The sequence below is a fragment of the Schistocerca serialis genome, chromosome 2, assembly GCF_023864345.2.
Source record: "Schistocerca serialis cubense isolate TAMUIC-IGC-003099 chromosome 2, iqSchSeri2.2, whole genome shotgun sequence".
Classification (NCBI taxonomy): Eukaryota; Metazoa; Arthropoda; class Insecta; order Orthoptera; family Acrididae; genus Schistocerca; species Schistocerca serialis.
The window spans coordinates 138,388,950-138,407,035 of record NC_064639.1 but is presented as its reverse complement, the minus strand read 5'-3'; the positions used below and the strand labels follow the sequence as shown (position 1 = coordinate 138,407,035).

The 18,086-nt window shown below is 43.0% G+C and overlaps 1 non-coding gene across 1 annotated transcript; it reads left to right on the top strand.

Annotated features, from left to right (window-relative positions):
• The first annotated feature begins 8,483 nt into the window (after window positions 1-8,483).
• Trnas-cga (transfer RNA serine (anticodon CGA)) lies at window positions 8,484-8,558 on the top strand. Its single transcript has one exon. It is a non-coding gene; the product is annotated as a tRNA-Ser (tRNA).
• Window positions 8,559-18,086: the final 9,528 nt, after the last annotated feature.

Genomic DNA, 18,086 nt, shown 5'->3' with positions numbered 1-18,086 from the left:
TAGCCCGGAAGTTTTAATTACTGAAGACGCCGGCCGTGAAAGCCTACACGCTATGATGTGCTACAGTGGTTTGGTTGGTTGTTTGGTGGATTTTGGTGGAGGCGACCTCACAGCGAGGTCATCGCTCCCATCGGATTAGGGAAGGATGGGGAGGAAGTCGGGCGTGCCCTTTCATAGGTACGATTCTGGCATTTACCTGAAGCGATTTAGGGAACTCATGGAAAACCTAAATCAGGATGGCCGGGCGTGCTAACCACTGCGCTGTACAGTGGTTTGAGGAGCATTATAGTGAACTCACGTTGATGTCTCGGCGACCAAATTCGCCTGATGTAAATTGCGGGAACCCAGGCTACTTGTAACCCATTTGGGTTGCTTTCGGGCGCCTTCACCGCGTACTCAAATCAGCGGCCCGTTATTTAGGTGCATTACTTGACCTGTGCGTAGACATCTAATGACACAAACCTCCACAAACCTACTAGCAAACAGTCAGATCTTTAATACGGAGGATTTATTTTGTTTCAAAGACGGACGAACAAGCTGTTAAGCTGGTAGTCATAATGTTTTGGCTCATCAGCGTAAAGTAACTATTCAGGTCAATAGATATACAGCATAGGCCCCTATACCACTTCCAGGTTGTTGGAAAGCAGCTATATTCTCTCTCATCACTTCTCTTGCTCGACCACTTCCGCGTAGCTGCAATTCCAAGATTCTTTTAGCCTCCAGTATCATTTGGTTTCAAGTCTAATTTGGCGCTGGAAACGATCGCATAGCTTACACGCGTACATTCTAGGTTTCTTAAACGAAATTCGGAAAAGCTTTCTTCAATACAGTATAGGAATCTGTGAACCACAATAGTAAACTTAGTAGTTTTCTCTTGAAATCTGCTTACAGACGACTGTTAAGACAGAGCTAAGGTATTCTCTTTCAGATTTTGACGTAATGTAATAGCTGATATCCCTTGGAATGGACAGAGAGCCGTCTCTGAGAAGCTGCCGATCAGCGCTAGTAAAGGTACTGCCAATAAAGTGTACATTTCCCAGTCTCTTCTTTCTTACAATAGTTTCAATTCCTTTTTTTTTTCATCCTGGAAAAATATCAGGGAACACTTTAATTCAGAAAGCACATGGCCTTTACGACTAAGAAAATCGTAGGTTATTGTTGCTTGTCTAGAACTGGCAACTGCATTGTCGTTAGTGCCATACCGCCTCCTCTTCACATATGCATCGCCCCATGGGTAGTTATGGTGTGCTGGAAAAATTCATCACACAGTGCATTCTGTTAGTTCCATACACTGACAGTGCCATTTTCATGTGACATGAAGGAAGGACGTAGCCTCAGACATTAATACTCCGGACGTATTGTTGTTATTGTTATTAATTTTCTGCCGTTATTATAGGAACCAATATCAGCATCATTGTTTCAGAGAAACACATACAGCTACATTTATATTTCGTGAAAAACTAACCTCTGCAGAGGGCCTTGATTTTCCACAAAGTGGCTGCTTCTTCCGTGACAAGTATGATTTCCCTGCTCAGAAATAAATGAATCAGGAACTCTAGGTATTTTAAAGGATATCGTAGAGCTTGTAGCTTCCGACATACATCCGCGTAACGGCGTTAATATTTGCTAGTAAATATCACAGAACAACAGATTAAGATGAATACCAGCACAAAACAGAAACTTTGGAACTACAAAGATTCGTGGATTTGCACACACCCCAGCAAAAGAAACTCCTGCGAACTGCTAACGATGGTCATGGCACTTGGCCCGATTGATATACAATGTGCGTCGGTACTTTGTAACTATCTGTGTAAAAATATATATTGTCGACCAGAATGGCACTTAACCCCGTTGATATAAACATGTGATACGTGACACCATACTTCGTCCTATTGCCCTAGGTAGTACAGATGTATTTGAGATGTAAACTTCTCGATCAGGTCCCCATCTTGACCACTCTTAATAAAAGATGCAATACTACTTCAGCACTCTGTATATTTTACAGTATGCTGTGCACTTCTAACTGCTCTCTACGTGTCGACCTGCCTTTCCTTACGCATTTACTGTCCACCATCCCCCGCCCCAAACCACTCCCCCCCCCCCCCCCCCCACCCTTGCAGCCGGTCACAACGCGAGAACACAGTTTATCGCTTAACACGGTTCTCCTGCACTTTGGTACACAATTTGTTCTTAACCTACTACATTTAACAAAAAACACAAATTTTACATTACTAAAACACTGCAATTCTTCTATCCCTTGCAGCGCAGAAACTATTAATCCTAGGGAAAAGAAGTGAGCAGGACCTTTTTAATACGAAATTTAATGCAGTTTAATTTTGTACAGGGAAACATTTTTGCTACAAGCCGTGGTTTTCGACATATTCAAGGAAAACATGAGGAAGTGAACTCTATACGCCCCTCACCCTACGGCTCTCACGACGCTAGTCAGGATTTTTATTATGCTGCTCATGACTCTTCTCCCTACCAATCTAGAAGAAATTGCTACTGCAGGAATTTTTCACGCCATTTTCCTTCGTTGACAGGGCTCATGTAAGGAACTTCGTTTCTGATGTTTCATTTTTAAAAATTCAACAGCCTGCATCGCATAAATATTTCTTTAGTTAAAACAATGGGTTTCGACAGACTTCGGTGTCATCTTCAGGTTTTAACAAATATTTTTGTTGTGAAACATGTTCGTTTTATGTTGGACCTGACGCCAAGTTGTCAGGTGGATAAAAACCAACATATTATAAAAGGATATGCCTTCAGCCACACAATCGTCGGAGACGTGTTTGGAGGCAACCCAGTCGGGCTGAATGCCTTAGACACACTGTCCAGCGAGTGCAACAAGGTGGAGGTTCCCTGCTGTTTTGGGGTGGCATTACGTGGGGCCGATATACGTCGCTGGTGGTCATGGAAGGGGCCGTAACGGCTATACGATACGTGAATGACATCCCCCGACCTATAGTGGAACCATATCGGCAGCATATTGCCGAGGCATTCGTTTTCATAGAAGACAATTCGCGTCCCCATTGTGCACAATTTGTGATTGAGTTCCTTCAGGATAAAGACATCGCTCGACTAGTGTAATGTACAACTCAAACCATAACCGTCGTATTGTACCTTCGGCTTCTATTTGCAGCCGGCCCCATGTACGATAAAACGCTTACAGCGGCATCTGTTGGTGTTATTTTCTTTAGTTTTTTTTTTTTTGCTCCATTACGTTTCTGCCTGCATCAATAATATGCTGTTCAAATTTCACGTCATTATGAGCAATGGTTCTTCTTCTACAACATTCTCAAACTGGAATCTTAATCTTGAGACATCCTGTACGAAAAAGCCAGTCACTGTCTTTTTTACGAATTACAAGAAACTTGAAACAACTCTTTGCTCACAAATACATTCAAATTTTTAGTATTATCCATCATGTATGTCAGGTAACGACTGTTGTTGCAGTAATAATTGGTAGCATTCAGCCGCATTTCTGCCCTGCACACAGCTCAACAACGCGTTTCATCGGCTGGCAAACCTTAGCTTATAAAGTTAAAACACTAAAAAAATCTACCAACTGTAATAATTGGGGAATTCGGAAAGTAAAATAGAATAAAAATATGTTGGAGTGTGGGTCCTCTTATTACATTAAAATCGTCGGCATATGTCGGTGGCCATCACTTCCCGCATCACGCGCTACACCAGGCTGTGTCCTACCGCTCTCTTTCGCGGTGCAAGAGAGCCCAGCTGACGGTTCTTCAGATGTCTGAGGGTGGTTGTGAAGCTACATGTCCACGGTTTTGCTGTGTAACTGCAGATACTGGCACAACCTTAGTGCTTCTCTATTGGTCACCTACTTTTCCTCATTTTCTAATCAGCGATCGCCAGTCTCTAGCCACTCTGTGAAAAAAGATTTTACAAATTTACAATAATGTATCTGCCCTCAAATAAGTCTACAAACCCTCTAAGATATCTCATTTTTTATCATTCCGTGGTGCGGTCAGAATACTGACTTGTTTCTTTTCATGAATGATGATCTTCAGTTCTTCTTGCAAGTCGAACTTCGTCCTTTTCTTTTCTGTGTGCAAGATTTCTAAGTCTTCTTTCATTCCCTTAAAGGGATGGTCTGTTTTGTATACATGACTCGCAACCGCTGATTTTTCAGAATTTATTGAAAAAAATGGTTCAAATGGCTCTGAGCACTATGTGACTTAACTTCTGAGGTCATCAGTCACCTAGAACTTAGAACTAATTAAACCTAACTAACCTAAGGACATCACATACATCCATACCCGAGGCAGGATTCGAACCTGCGACCGTAGCGGTCGCTCGGCTCCAGACTGCAGCGCCTAGAACCGCACCGCCACTCCGGCCGGCAGAATTTATTGATGTGGAAGCATCTTTATGTTCCTTCTACCTGATAGAAAAAGTACTTGTCTGTCTAATATATTGTGTGTCACAGACTGTGCATTGAAGTTCACAAATTCCAGACTTTTGTAACTTATTTATCATGTTACCGACATAATGCTTCAGGTTATATCTCGCTGTACTGCGTAAAAACGTTCGTGATCTTTTGCGAGCTTCTTCCATCTTCCATCTTACGGCATCGTGTCCATTTCATTTCCTCTCTGCTATGTTTATTCTTTCGTGCTGATTACCTTCGCGCAGCAATTTATTAACAACATCTACTTCGCAACCGTTCTTAACCGGTATCTTCTTAATGATGTTTATACATCTGTCTATCGTCCAAGTTTATTGGAATACTGAGAGCCCTGTGCATTTGAGTTCGGCAGGCTGCATCTTTATAAGGTTGTGGATGACATGAACTGTTAAAAATCACAGCATGAGTTGTTGTCGGTTTACTGTAAACGGTAAACACGTGCTTATTGCCTTGTTTTTTAATGTTAAAACCTAGGCATTATAAACTGTCGTCAGTTTCGTTCTCCACTGCAAACTCAGTTTTGTTACCGTTCTTGAACATTTTTACTATTTCATCAATACCTTCACTGGCATCATCAAAAAACAACAAAATACCGTGTACGTATCGCTTATAATAAACGATTTTTGGCCGTAATAACTTCGTCAGACTTTAAAACCTTGTCTTATAGGTCCTTGATAAAAATATCAGCCATAGTCCCCGAAATGCTAAACCCTATGGGTAAACCATTGTACTGAACACGAAACATGATTAAAAGAGAAATAGTTATAATCAGCAATGAAAGTTCAGTGAATTGAATGGTCTCTCGTTTTGATACTTTACTGTATTTAGGGAAATACTTTGTAATAATCTCTATCGTTTCATTAATCCGAACACTTGAGTACAGATTCTTAACACCCAGTTAAATCAAACGGGAAGCTTCAGCGACTCGTTACTCCTCAGTTTCGTCCATCACAGCCGTGCCATCACGCATCGAATAGTTGTTCTCATAGATGTAAGGTTTTTAAGAATTTGGTCGAGCGCTCTAGTAATACTCTGGACTGTTTTGCAGTTCTCCAGTAGGCTAACTGAATGTGAACTTGAGCTGTCATATTATTTGATGTGCAGTTGTATTCATAGTAACGCATCTCCTTTCATCGGCGTTCGTTAGCGGTAAACGCGTGCATTTAAGGATACTTTTTAGTTTAGCTTGGAAGTCTGCTATTAAGTCTTTCGGGATTTAAGTGGTGTCATTTTCAGCAAAAACGCTTACGCCGGAAATGAAGACGCCTTATTATGAGTCCATCTATACCTAGATTAAGGACACAGTTGAAAATACGTAAGGATTACCATTCAGTTCGTCCAGTAGTGTACCAGAGAAATAGCCCTGACTATAAGATGAAGAGACTGTTGACCATAAGCTTAAGAAGCGTTACATCTATGAGAATATCTATTCGGTGCATCATGGTATGGTTCTGATCGACGAAATTCTGGAGAAACCAGTCAGTGACGATTCCCGTTTGGTTTCACTGGATGTTAAGAAACTACACTGCAATATTCTGGTTAATGAAACGATAGAGATTATCAGAGAAAATTTCCTTAACAGTAAAATTTCAGGACCAGAGACCACTGAATTCATTGAATCTTCGCAGATGATTAGAAGTTTTAGCCATCTCACGTTTGATCATAAGTTGTTTTTTTTTCGAGATAGTGGTTTAGAAAGGGACTATGTAACATTTTTATCAAGGATCTATAAGATAAGGTTTTAAGGTGTGACGAAGCCCTTATGGGAAAAATTGTTTATTATAATAGTTTCTAGACGATCCTCTGTTGCTTGTTGACGACATCCATAGCAAAATTGAGTTTACCATGCAGATATAAACTGACAACGGTTTACAATTGCTTGACCTGAACATTAAAAATCTGGGCAATGAGCACACATTTATCGTTTACGGAAAACGCACGTCGACTAATGCCGTGATTCCTTATGGTTCATGCTATCCACAGGCTTGTAAAGATGGAGCACCCCGTAGTCTGCACAAGGCAGTCAATATACCAATGAACGGGAGTGATAGAGAGCTGCAACGAAATATCATTGCGGAATGGGATGGGACGGCCTCAGCATGTGTCAATGATTTTAATGTAGCACGGGGCCCACAGTCCAGTGTGATTTTACTTTATTTTATCTTGTGAATGCCGCAATTATTAATGTTGATGTTTTTTAGTGTTTTAACTTCGTTAGATAGGTATTAGAATCTGATAAAAAGAGAACTGTTTCTCGAACCGCATTGCTGAGCTCTATTTAGTACAGAAATACAGTTCAATGCAACCAAATATTACTGTGAATGCAGCTTATTACGAGGGCGTGCTGAAAAGTAATGACTCAAATCTCTTATCTGAAAATTCTTAAAGTTTTTTAAAATAAAACAGAAGTTATTAACATTCTTCGTCTTTATTCTTCGTGTCTGCGTTTTGCAGCCCTCTGCCGCTAGAGGGCCCGGAATTGTAGCGTTTAACATGGCGGCGTGTAACGTAACTGTGTCGGTGCGTGAGAAAACAGGGTGCACTAACAGAGTTTCAGTAGCGAAACATCCGTCCACACAAAGAGGCCACTGTGCTTCAGCATTAAAATGCCTGACCACACACGAGTACTGCGATATCTCCAACAATCCGACGCCGTGGATTCACTGTCATCGATCATCCTCCATACTTACCGTCTGGAAGTCATCGCTGTAGGGGTAAGAATCAGTGCCTATTAAAGTGATCGGGTGAAAATATAGTGAAGCCCACGACGCGCGAACACACATGCTTTAGGTATCTAGTATTTGAGAATGAGAGCACTCAGAAACTTACCATCAATTTTACACATAATTTCAAAGTTTTACTAAACTATCTCAAGCTGACGACCCCCACAAAATGAGGAAAGGAAAAAAGCTACAGCATTTTCATTGTTCATGTAGTAAAACTGCCGCAAAAGCATGATGTGTTAATTTATTACTTTTTCACCACTAATTGTATTCGCAACAAATTTCGCAGATAGTATCCATATGTCTCTGATTATACCTACAAAAATATATCATTGTATGACACATAGATTAGGGCATAAAGTATGAAGTCAAATACTTAGATACATGATAAACTTTGGCGTTATGTATGACGTTTTAAGTTATTACTTCCTCTAACATTCGAAACACGTTTCGACGCTGAACGAACCTAGAAAAACATATCATTGTACGACACATAGTACAGGAGGCATGGCGTCAAATAGAGAGATGAATGAAATACTGCCCCATCATGCATGACGTTTTAATTTATTACTTCCTTACTGTATGCACACACATTTCGCAGATGCAGCAACATATGCCATTGAATGTACCTGCAAAACTATATCATTGTGCAGCACATAGTTCAGGAGATACAACGTAAACATTGGGGTGCGTGAATATGAAATTGCAGGGCGAAATTCGCTATAGATACAGGTCAAATGTGTGTACAAATACGTACGAAATATGTTAAATACTGTATATATTAAATATATCTGACATATGCATATATGGGTAAAGCCATGGTTAAAATTTCAACTAAATTTGCTATACATATTAGTCACAATTTGGAAAAAAATGCTGTTAGTGTAAGAACCACTAGCCTCCTGTTGGGGTGAGCATCTTAACTTGGAGAGAGAAGAAAGGAGGAGATGAACAGTGATGGGGAGAGAGGAGATGGGCACAGATAATGGGGAGCGGAAGGAGTTAGACAGAGAGAGAGGGAAGAGGAAATGGACAGCGAAAGGAAAGTGCAGGAAATGTTAGATGGGGTGAGGTACACAGACAGAGGGTGTAACGCTCCAAGGACAGAAAACCCCAATTAACAAACTCTGTGGAAACTTAAAGAAGGGAAGTGAGTCATCTTGTCAGTGACGGCAACTATTGACGATAAAATCTACACTAGTAATATTTTGATTAACCACCTATTTCACTCAAATACTGAGAATAGGGGACATAAAAGGAAAGGATTATCACAGATTCTTTATCAAACATCTATAGAAGTAAAGCTGTGAGTACTGGCCGTGAGTCGTGCTTCGGTGGCTCAGTTGGTAGAGCACTTGCCCGCGAAAGGCAAAGGTCCCGAGTTCGAGTCTCGGTCGGACACACAGTTTTAATCTGCCAGGAAGTTTCATATCAGCGCACACTCCACTGCAGAGTGAAAATCTCATTCTGGAAACATCCCCCAGGCTGTGGCTAAGCCATGTCTCCGCAATATCCTTTCTTTCAGGAGTGCTAGTTCTGCAAGGTTCGCAGGAGAGCTTCTGTAAAGTTTGGAAGGTAGGAGACGAGGTACTGGCAGAAGTAAAGCTGTGAGTACCGGGCGTGAGTCGTGCTTCGGTAGCTCAGTTGGTAGAGCACTTGCCCGCGAAAGTCAAAGGTCCCGAGTTCGAGTCTCGGTCGGGCACACAGTTTTAATCTGCCAGGAAGTTTCATCTATAGAATAAATTCAAAATCATATGAACAAAGGTTAAATCGAAGAAAGTAATTCAGTCAAAGATAACGTTTACTATGGTTCAAATGGTTCAAATGGCTCTGAGCACTATGGGACTTAACACCTATGGTCATCAGTCCCCTAGAACTACTTAAACCTAACTAACCTAAGGACAGCACACAACACCCAGCCATCACGAGGCAGAGAAAATCCCTGACCCCGCCGGGAATCGAACCCGGGAACCCGGGCGTGGGAAGCGATAACGCTACCGCACGACCACGAGATGCGGGCAAACGTTTACTATGGAAGAGAGTTGTAGCCGCATCGAAAAGGAAATTCAATGCGACTACAATGCAAGTCGGATATGGAAATGTTTAGTTAGTTGCTTTTGAGTCACTCTAGAGTACTTTGTCTGGATGCAGACGCTAATAGATTGTTTCAGTTTTGGAAGTTTGATAGTTCGTGAGATAGAGATTGAAGTAGTTCTCAGTCATTCGACTGAAGAAAGTTAATCTTTACTGTTCTCAACGCGACGGGATAATGACACGAGTTTTAGACTTTAATTGAGAGATATAGGCTTCGCACTCATGAACAGATACAGATCTTGATGGCAATGGATCAACGACAGAAAAACAATTCGTAGTTTTGAGTAGGACACAATAAAACAAAGACACGAAGAAAGACAAGTACGCCGATTAGTCAATAGTTGTCAGCGTCACGATTACTGAACTGAACAGAAGTTAATCTTGAATGAAATATCGGTGTGCGTGTGTTGTAGGGACAAACAATTAATTACAGAAAGACAATAAAGTCTGAGCCAAATGTAAATCTTACATGTCGCCTAACTCATTAAACGGACGATACAAGTTGGTTGACTCTTTAAGCATTTTAAGTGAGTAAGTGAGTACATGAATAACGGACAGTGAAGAATGATTAGTTAAAACCAGTGTTACGGCGTATTAAAAAAACATTTACTCCAACATAAGTTATCTCTGGAGTTACGTCGGACCGTCTTTAATAACTTGACGTAGCAACGCCATAGCAACGGAATAGTATACAGCAAAATTTCATCCTCGCTGTGTGTAATGTGAAGAACACCTGTAATGATGAAATCAAGAATCAAGATTTTATTTCATCACAGAACTAACCGGGCATAAAATAAAAATAGACGATGGCAGTTTACCAGTTCGCACAAGCTGAGAAGATTCTTGAGGAGAGATTACAGAATATTTCTAAACCATTCGAGGAGCTGTGTTTTCACGAGAGTTACAGGTGCTGTTCCACGTCACACCGACGGGGATGAACATCGTTACGAGTCGCGTCTCCTCCCAGCGAATGAAGAAGGAGGGAAGGGACGTCACAAGGGGGGAGGAGATGAACAGACAAAGGAAAGGTGGGGTTCAGACAGAGACAGGGGTGAGGAGGGGATGGACAGAAAGTGGGGGAGGAGGAAATGGACAAATAGAGGGGCCGAGGAGGAGATGGAAGTAGAGAGGAGAGAAGGAAATGGAAGGAGAGGGAATGCTGGACAGAGGGGAAGGAGCAGACTGACAGACACACACGAGGAGGAGATGGACACAGAGTGGGGAAGGAGTTGGAGGAGCTGGACAGAGAGAGGGGTGCAGGGGATGTGCAGAGAGGAGGTGTGGAGGAGGTGGACAGAGAGAGGATGTGAGGGAGACAGACAGGGGGAAGATGGAGGAAGAGCTGGGCTAATAAAAGGCCAGAATATGATCATACCTGGGCAACGCCAAATACTCCGAGCAGAGGGAGCTGTTACACAAAATCATTGTTCAGGAACACATGCTGATACATACAGGGAATAATGTCCTCATAGTACGAGGTGCATTCAAGTTCTAAGGCCTCTGATTTTTTTTCTCCGGACTGAAAAGAGATAGAAATATGCGCATTGTTGTAAAATGAGGCCGCGTTCATTGTCAATACATCCCAGAGGTGGATGCACCGTACGGCAGATGGAATTTTACCGCCAGCGGCGAGAATGAGAACTGTTTTAAATATTTAAAATGGCGACGTTTTCCTTACTTGAACAGCGTGCAATCATTCGTTTTCTGAATTTGCGTGGTGTGAAAGCAATTGAAATTCCTTGACAGTTGAAGGAGGCATGTGGTGATGGAGTTATCGATGTGTCGAAAGTGCGTTCATGGGTGCGACAGTTTAATGAAGGCAGAACATCGTGCGACAACAAACCGAAACAACCTCGGGCTCGCACAAGCCGGTCTGACGACATGATCGAGAAAGTGGAGAGAATTGTTTTGGGGGATCGCAGAATGACTGTTGAACAGATCGCCTCCAGAGTTGGCATTTCTGTGGGTTCTGTGCACACAATCCTGCATGACGACCTGAAAATGCGAAAAGTGTCATCCAGGTGGGTGCCACGAATGCTGACGGACGACCACATGGCTGCCCGTGTGGCATGTTGCCAAGCAATGTTGACACGCAACGACAGCATGAATGGGACTTTCTTTTCGTCGGTTGTGACAATGGATGAGACGTGGATGCCATTTTTCAATCCAGAAACAAAGCGCCAGTCGGCTCAATGGAAGCACACAGATTCACCACCACCACCAAAAAAATTTCGGGTAACCGCCTGTGCTGAAAAAATGATGGTGTCCATGTTCTGGGACAGCGAGGGCGTAATCCTTACCCATTGCGTTCCAAAGGGCACTACAGTAACAGGTGCATCCTACGAAAATGTTTTGAAGAACAAATTCCTTCCTGCACTGCAATAAAAACGTCCGGGAAGGGCTGCGCGTGTGCTGTTTCACCAAGACAACACACCCGCACATCGAGCTAACGTTACGCAACAGTTTCTTCGTGATAACAACTTTAAAGTGATTCCTCATGCTCCCTACTCACCTGACCTGGCTCCTAGTGGCTTTTGGCTTTTTCCAACAATGAAAGACACTCACCGTGGCCGCACATTCACCAGCCGTGTAGCTATTGCCTCAGCGATTTTCCAGTGGTCAAAACAGACTCCTAAAGAAGCCTTCGCCGCTGCCATGGAATCATGGCGTCAGCGTTGTGAAAAATGTGTACGTCTGCAGGGCGATTACGTCGAGAAGTAACGCCAGTTTCATCGATTTCGGGTGAGTAGTTAATTAGAAAAAAAGTCGGAGGCCTTAGAACTTGAATGCACCTCATACACTAACGTTAAACGTGGTCCGTCATTCTGTAACACCCTGAAATCAGCTATACTGGCCAACTATCATGGACATGATCCTTCTTGAAATCGGAATAACATTTTTCCAGTAACATGAACCGTTCGTTGCTCCAGTGACTTAGGACAATTGCTTCCATGAATACACAACTCCTTCGTTTTATCGATGCAGAATGCAACAGGTACCAGGTATTGGGTTCAGTACCTCGCGTCTATTTGGTAGCTGTAGAAGGTATCTAATTTCGTGACTGCCTGACTCTGTATCTGTTATTTTAGCATCCCAGTGACTATCTTAAGAAAAGACAGAATTCAGAGTTACTGGACCCCACTATCTTCCATTGTAATATCTTTGCAGTAACATGGCTTTTGAACGGCAGAGGTTCTGTAGTCAGTTTCGCTTGTATTTACAAGAGACAACAAAAAGAAGAAAGAGACTTTTCAGAATAGCTTTTTTTGAGTCATCGGTCGTCTGACTGATTTCACCAGGTCCATTACAAATTTCTCTGTACCACTAATCTGTTCATCCCAGAGTAGCACATGAATCCTACGTCCTCAATTGCTCGCTGGAAGTATTCCAGTCTCTGTCTCCGTGTACAGTTTTTACTCTGTGTAGCTCCCCTTAGCACCACAGAGGTTACTCCCTGAAGCTTTAACATATGTCCTATCATGCTGTCCCTTCTTCCTGCCCTATGTTCCTTTCTTCGTCGATAATGTGGAGAACTTCCTCATTCCTTATCTTAGCAGTCCACCTAATTTTTATCATTCCACTGTAGCAACAAATCTTAAACGCTTCTGTTCTGTTCTGTTCCTGTTTCTCCACTGTTCATGATTCGCTACCACACGGTAAAGTCCTTCAAATGTACATTAACCTAAATTTGTTCCTCAAATTAGGGCCTGTTTTTGATACCAGTAGACTTCTCTTGGCCAGGTGTGCTCTCTTTTGCCTATGCTAATTCGCTTTTTTCTTGTCGTCCTTGCTTCGTCCGTATGGGTTATTTTGCTTCCAACGTAGCAGAATTCCCTGACTTTGTCTATTTCGTGCCCACCAAACTTGATGTTAAGCTTCTCGCTCTTCTAATTCCTACTGCTTTTCATTGCTTTCGTCTTTTTCTTGTTTACTTTCAATCCATGTTCTGCAGTTATCAGACTGTTCATTTCTATTCAACAGATTAATTCTTCTTTACTTTCATTGAGGACACCAATGTCATCAGCCAAGCTGATCGTCGTCTAAGTAAAGATCGGTCTCATCTTCCATTCTTCTTTATATATTTTTTTGTCAGTAGCTTGGATGCATCAGATGTTAAGCTGACTGTGGGATGGTTTTCGTACCTAACTACCCTTCATGTCTTCGGAATTCTGCGGTTGATATTTTTCCGAAATTCTATTGCTACATTGCCAGTCTCATAGATTCTACACACCAACATGAATAGCCGTTTGGTTACCATTTACCCCAATAAATTTAGAAATTACAATGAAATGTTATCTATCCCCTTTGCTCTATTTGCTCTCAAGTCTTCCAGAGCTCTTTTAAATTCTGACTCTATAAAACAGGATCCCCTGCGTCTTCCGTATCGAGTCCAGCTCCTTCTTCTATAAAGTCATCATACAGGTCGCCTCCCCCCCCCCCCCCCCCTTCATTGTACTCTTTCCGCACATGTGCTCATTGATTTTCGTAGTGGAATTCCCGTTGCACTCTTAACGTTGCCGCCCTTGAGTCTAATATCACCGGAGTCAGTTTTGATTTTTCTAAGCACTGGCTGCCCCTCAGCATTTTTGTACTTCGTTCTTTCGTTGATTAACTGAAGCATTTCTTCTGTTACCCAAGGTTTCTATGGAGTTACCTTCCTTGTATCCGTGTCTGACTGGCCAACATTTGTGACTTACATTTTTAGAGATGTCCACTCCTCCACATCTGAACTGCCTACTGTGATATTGCTTATTGCAGGGAACTTCAAATGCGTATCTTCATTCTTCAGCACTTCAGTACCCTAAGGGCAAGAGAGTACCCCTGTACGTCTGTCTGCTCCTCCGTCCTCTTTGATAATTCTGTTGGCAGAGGGAGTGTGACATCTTATGCCGGAAGCCTTCGGTCGCCATTACTGATGACTTTCATTCAAAATTTAAGCAATGTCTTCATTCAACGTAAGACCAAAGACGTTTCGATTATTAACTAAAGACACAACTTCTAGACCACAGGTTGCTGGTGCTGGGAACTGTTATATAATCTGTGTTATAAAGACTCCTTTGAAAAAAAAAGAAAAATTTTTTTGTTTGCTACTACTAGGCTAATTACTGTTTAGCTCTACAGGACCTTTATACTGAATTGTTTCCCCTCACCACCTTGGATTGTCTTTCTATGTGTGTGAGTAACTGTATGTTCACTGTTGTGGGTAAATACATACAGCGTACACAGTGCGATGTGTGAAACTGATAGCGATTACACGCTTCCGCTGTTGTAGAAATCTGCTCCAGATGCTGCAGATACCGTGTTGAGCTGAAAGTGATAACCAAAATACGGAGAAATATTCTTCGGGGCTCTCTTGCATAACAATCAGATTGCTTTCAGTTCTGAGAAATGTCCAGGTACTATTGTGCATTTGAATGATCCATAAAGTGACTTCTTTTCCGAAGAAAACATCGAACTATATCACTAGAACTGAACGCTCCCGTCGGAACTGTTCGCAAGCTGGTGTTTATTAGTAAGTCACAATAGAAGTATATCGCTGGGTGTATAATAACACGTACCTTCTTGAAATGAACAATATTTTATTGTTCTATTAACCATTTCCTTCCATATACACATATATTTTACAATGTGAATCAAAACTCGCAATGGCGTCGATTTTTACATCACAAGAATGGCTCTCCTCCATAAAATTTTACTCTTAAGAAGAACAAAAGCTCTATCTCCCAAGAATAATTATGTGAGCGCTGACCGCCACAGAGTAATAAACAATATATTTGTCTCTCTCTCTCTCTCTCTCTCTCTCTCTCTCTCTCTCTCTCGCACTGTCACAGCAAGTTACGCTGCATGATATACACTCCTGGAAATGGAAAAAAGAACACATTGACACCGGTGTGTCAGACCCACCATACTTGCTCCGGACACTGCGAGAGGGCTGTACAAGCAATGATCACACGCACGGCACAGCGGACATACCAGGAACCGCGGTGTTGGCCGTCGAATGGCGCTAGCTGCGCAGCATTTGTGCACCGCCGCCGTCAGTGTCAGCCAGTTTGCCGTGGCATACGGAGCTCCATCGCAGTCTTTAACACTGGTAGCATGCCGTGACAGCGTGGACGTGAACCGTATGTGCAGTTGACGGACTTTGAGCGAGGGCGTATAGTGGGCATGCGGGAGGCCGGGTGGACGTACCGCCGAATTGCTCAACACGTGGGGCGTGAGGTCTCCACAGTACATCGATGTTGTCGCCAGTGGTCGGCGGAAGGTGCACGTGCCCGTCGACCTGGGACCGGACCGCAGCGACGCACGGATGCACGCCAAGACCGTAGGATCCTACGCAGTGCCGTAGGGGACCGCACCGCCACTTCCCAGCAAATTAGGGACACTGTTGCTCCTGGGGTATCGGCGAGGACCATTCGCAACCGTCTCCATGAAGCTGGGCTACGGTCCCGCACACCGTTAGGCCGTCTTCCGCTCACGCCCCAACATCGTGCAGCCCGCCTCCAGTGGTGTCGCGACAGGCGTGAATGGAGGGACGAATGGAGACGTGTCGTCTTCAGCGATGAGAGTCGCTTCTGCCTTGGTGCCAATGATGGTCGTATGCGTGTTTGGCGCCGTGCAGGTGAGCGCCACAATCAGGACTGCATACGACCGAGGCACACAGGGCCAACACCCGGCATCATGGTGTGGGGAGCGATCTCCTACACTGGCCGTACACCACTGGTGATCGTCGAGGGGACACTGAATAGTGCACGGTACATCCAAACCGTCATCGAACCCATCGTTCTACCATTCCTAGACCGGCAAGGGAACTTGCTGTTCCAACAGGACAATGCACGTCCGCATGTATCCCGTGCCACCCAACGTGCTCTAGAAGGTGTAAGTCAACTATCCTGGCCAGCAAGATCTCCGGATCTGTCCCCCATTGAGCATGTTTGGGACTGGATGAAGCGTCGTCTCACGCGGTCTGCACGTCCAGCACGAACGCTGGTCCAACTGAGGCGCCAGGTGGAAATGGCATGGCAAGCCGTTCCACAGGACTACATCCAGCATCTCTACGATCGTCTCCATGGGAGAATAGCAGCCTGCATTGCTGCGAAAGGTGGATATACACTGTACTAGTGCCGACATTGTGCATGCTCTGTTGCCTGTGTCTATGTGCCTGTGGTTCTGTTAGTGTGATCATGTGATGTATCTGACCCCAGGAATGTGTCAATAAAGTTTCCCCTTCCTGGGACAATGAATTCACGGTGTTCTTATTTCCATTTCCAGGAGTGTATCATAGTGTGAAAAAATATTGAAGATGGTCGTAGCGGGAAAGGTACCCCGGATGACTGACTTAGGAGAAAACTGTTTACATCAGAAAATAAATCTTTTGGTATAATGAATGAACACTGATTGTAAGTAGATATGGCAGAGGGAATAAAGATGAAACTAGAAGTATTTGATGAATATTTGAACAATACTGGTCCTCAAGGTTCTTAAGAAGGAAGGACTGAATAGTGAATGGGAAGCATTGTGTGGAAAGACAAATATTGTGATGTATTACAAAGATAACTTTGGAATTTGAGTGTAGTAGAGAGGTAGATAAAAGAGACTCATTGTGGTCAGAAAAAAGTGGAAAGTGGTGCGCTGGAGGGGAGTGAGAGGGGGGAGGAGAGGCAGGAGTAGGGGAAGTACTGCTAACAAATGCGAAGTGTATTAATATAAATTTAAATATTAAAATATGCACTGTTTTGGCTGAAAGCACATAGGCCATGCGAAAAATTTATGGAACTGTAGCATTCGTATCTAACTATACCAAGAGCACATTCAGTTGAATACCCACTTTAGCTAATGTGCTGCAGCTCAGCGCAAATATCTGGAATGTCAAAAGTCGTACGTATTTACACGCGGACAGCGATCTACAATGTCAGCAGGAAAGAGAATATTTGATTTGCTTCGCTTTTGATCTAAATATTTGCTGTGGTTCTGCGTCCAGTTTCACAAACGTTATGACCTTCCAGCCACAAAACACTGAATTTTTGCCTTCGGTACAGATTTACCCGGGAAACGTGCATTTAAAGCCCTCGAAGAAAAAAAAGAAAATGTTAAAACAATCCGTATGTGTTAGTACAGAGGAGCCACTAACTATAACTTTTTTCTTAGCGAACTCATATTATTGTTTAAAGAAGACTATCAGAGGACACATGTGCAATTTTACTGGTAAACATTTAGCACTTCGTTGCCGGGCTAATACTCCCTTCCACACACTGCCGCTCAGACGATCTCCTGTAGCGTTGTTGTCATATCTGTTTCCTTTGCGTAAAAATCAACAATGGTTTCCACATTCCAAGAGCAAAAATAACAAAAATCATGACGGGTCGAAAATTCGTACGTCAAATGTGTTGGACCATTGCTGAAGTGAAGAAAGGCGTGATGGAAGTAATAAACAGATGAAAACATGCCGGCCGTTGTGGCCGAGCGGTTCTAGGCGCTTCAGTCTGGAATCGCGCGACCGCTACGTTCGCAGGTTCCAATCCTGCCTCGGACATGGATGTGTGTGATGTCCTTAGGTTAGTTAGGTTTAAGTAGTTCTTAGTTCTAGGAGACTGATGACCTCAGATCTTAAGCCCCATAGTGTTCAGAGCCACTTTTTTTGAAAACACACTGGCAGACAAACAATTTATAACTCAACAAAGAACTAACAACAACATAGAGCCACATAGACAAATAATTTACATTTGAAGTTAGAACACGTCTGAAATTTTCATTTGGTTATCACAGGAAGGTGGATCACCTCAGTGTTTTTACGGTGATGATGATGATGATGATGATGATGATGATGATGACGATGATGA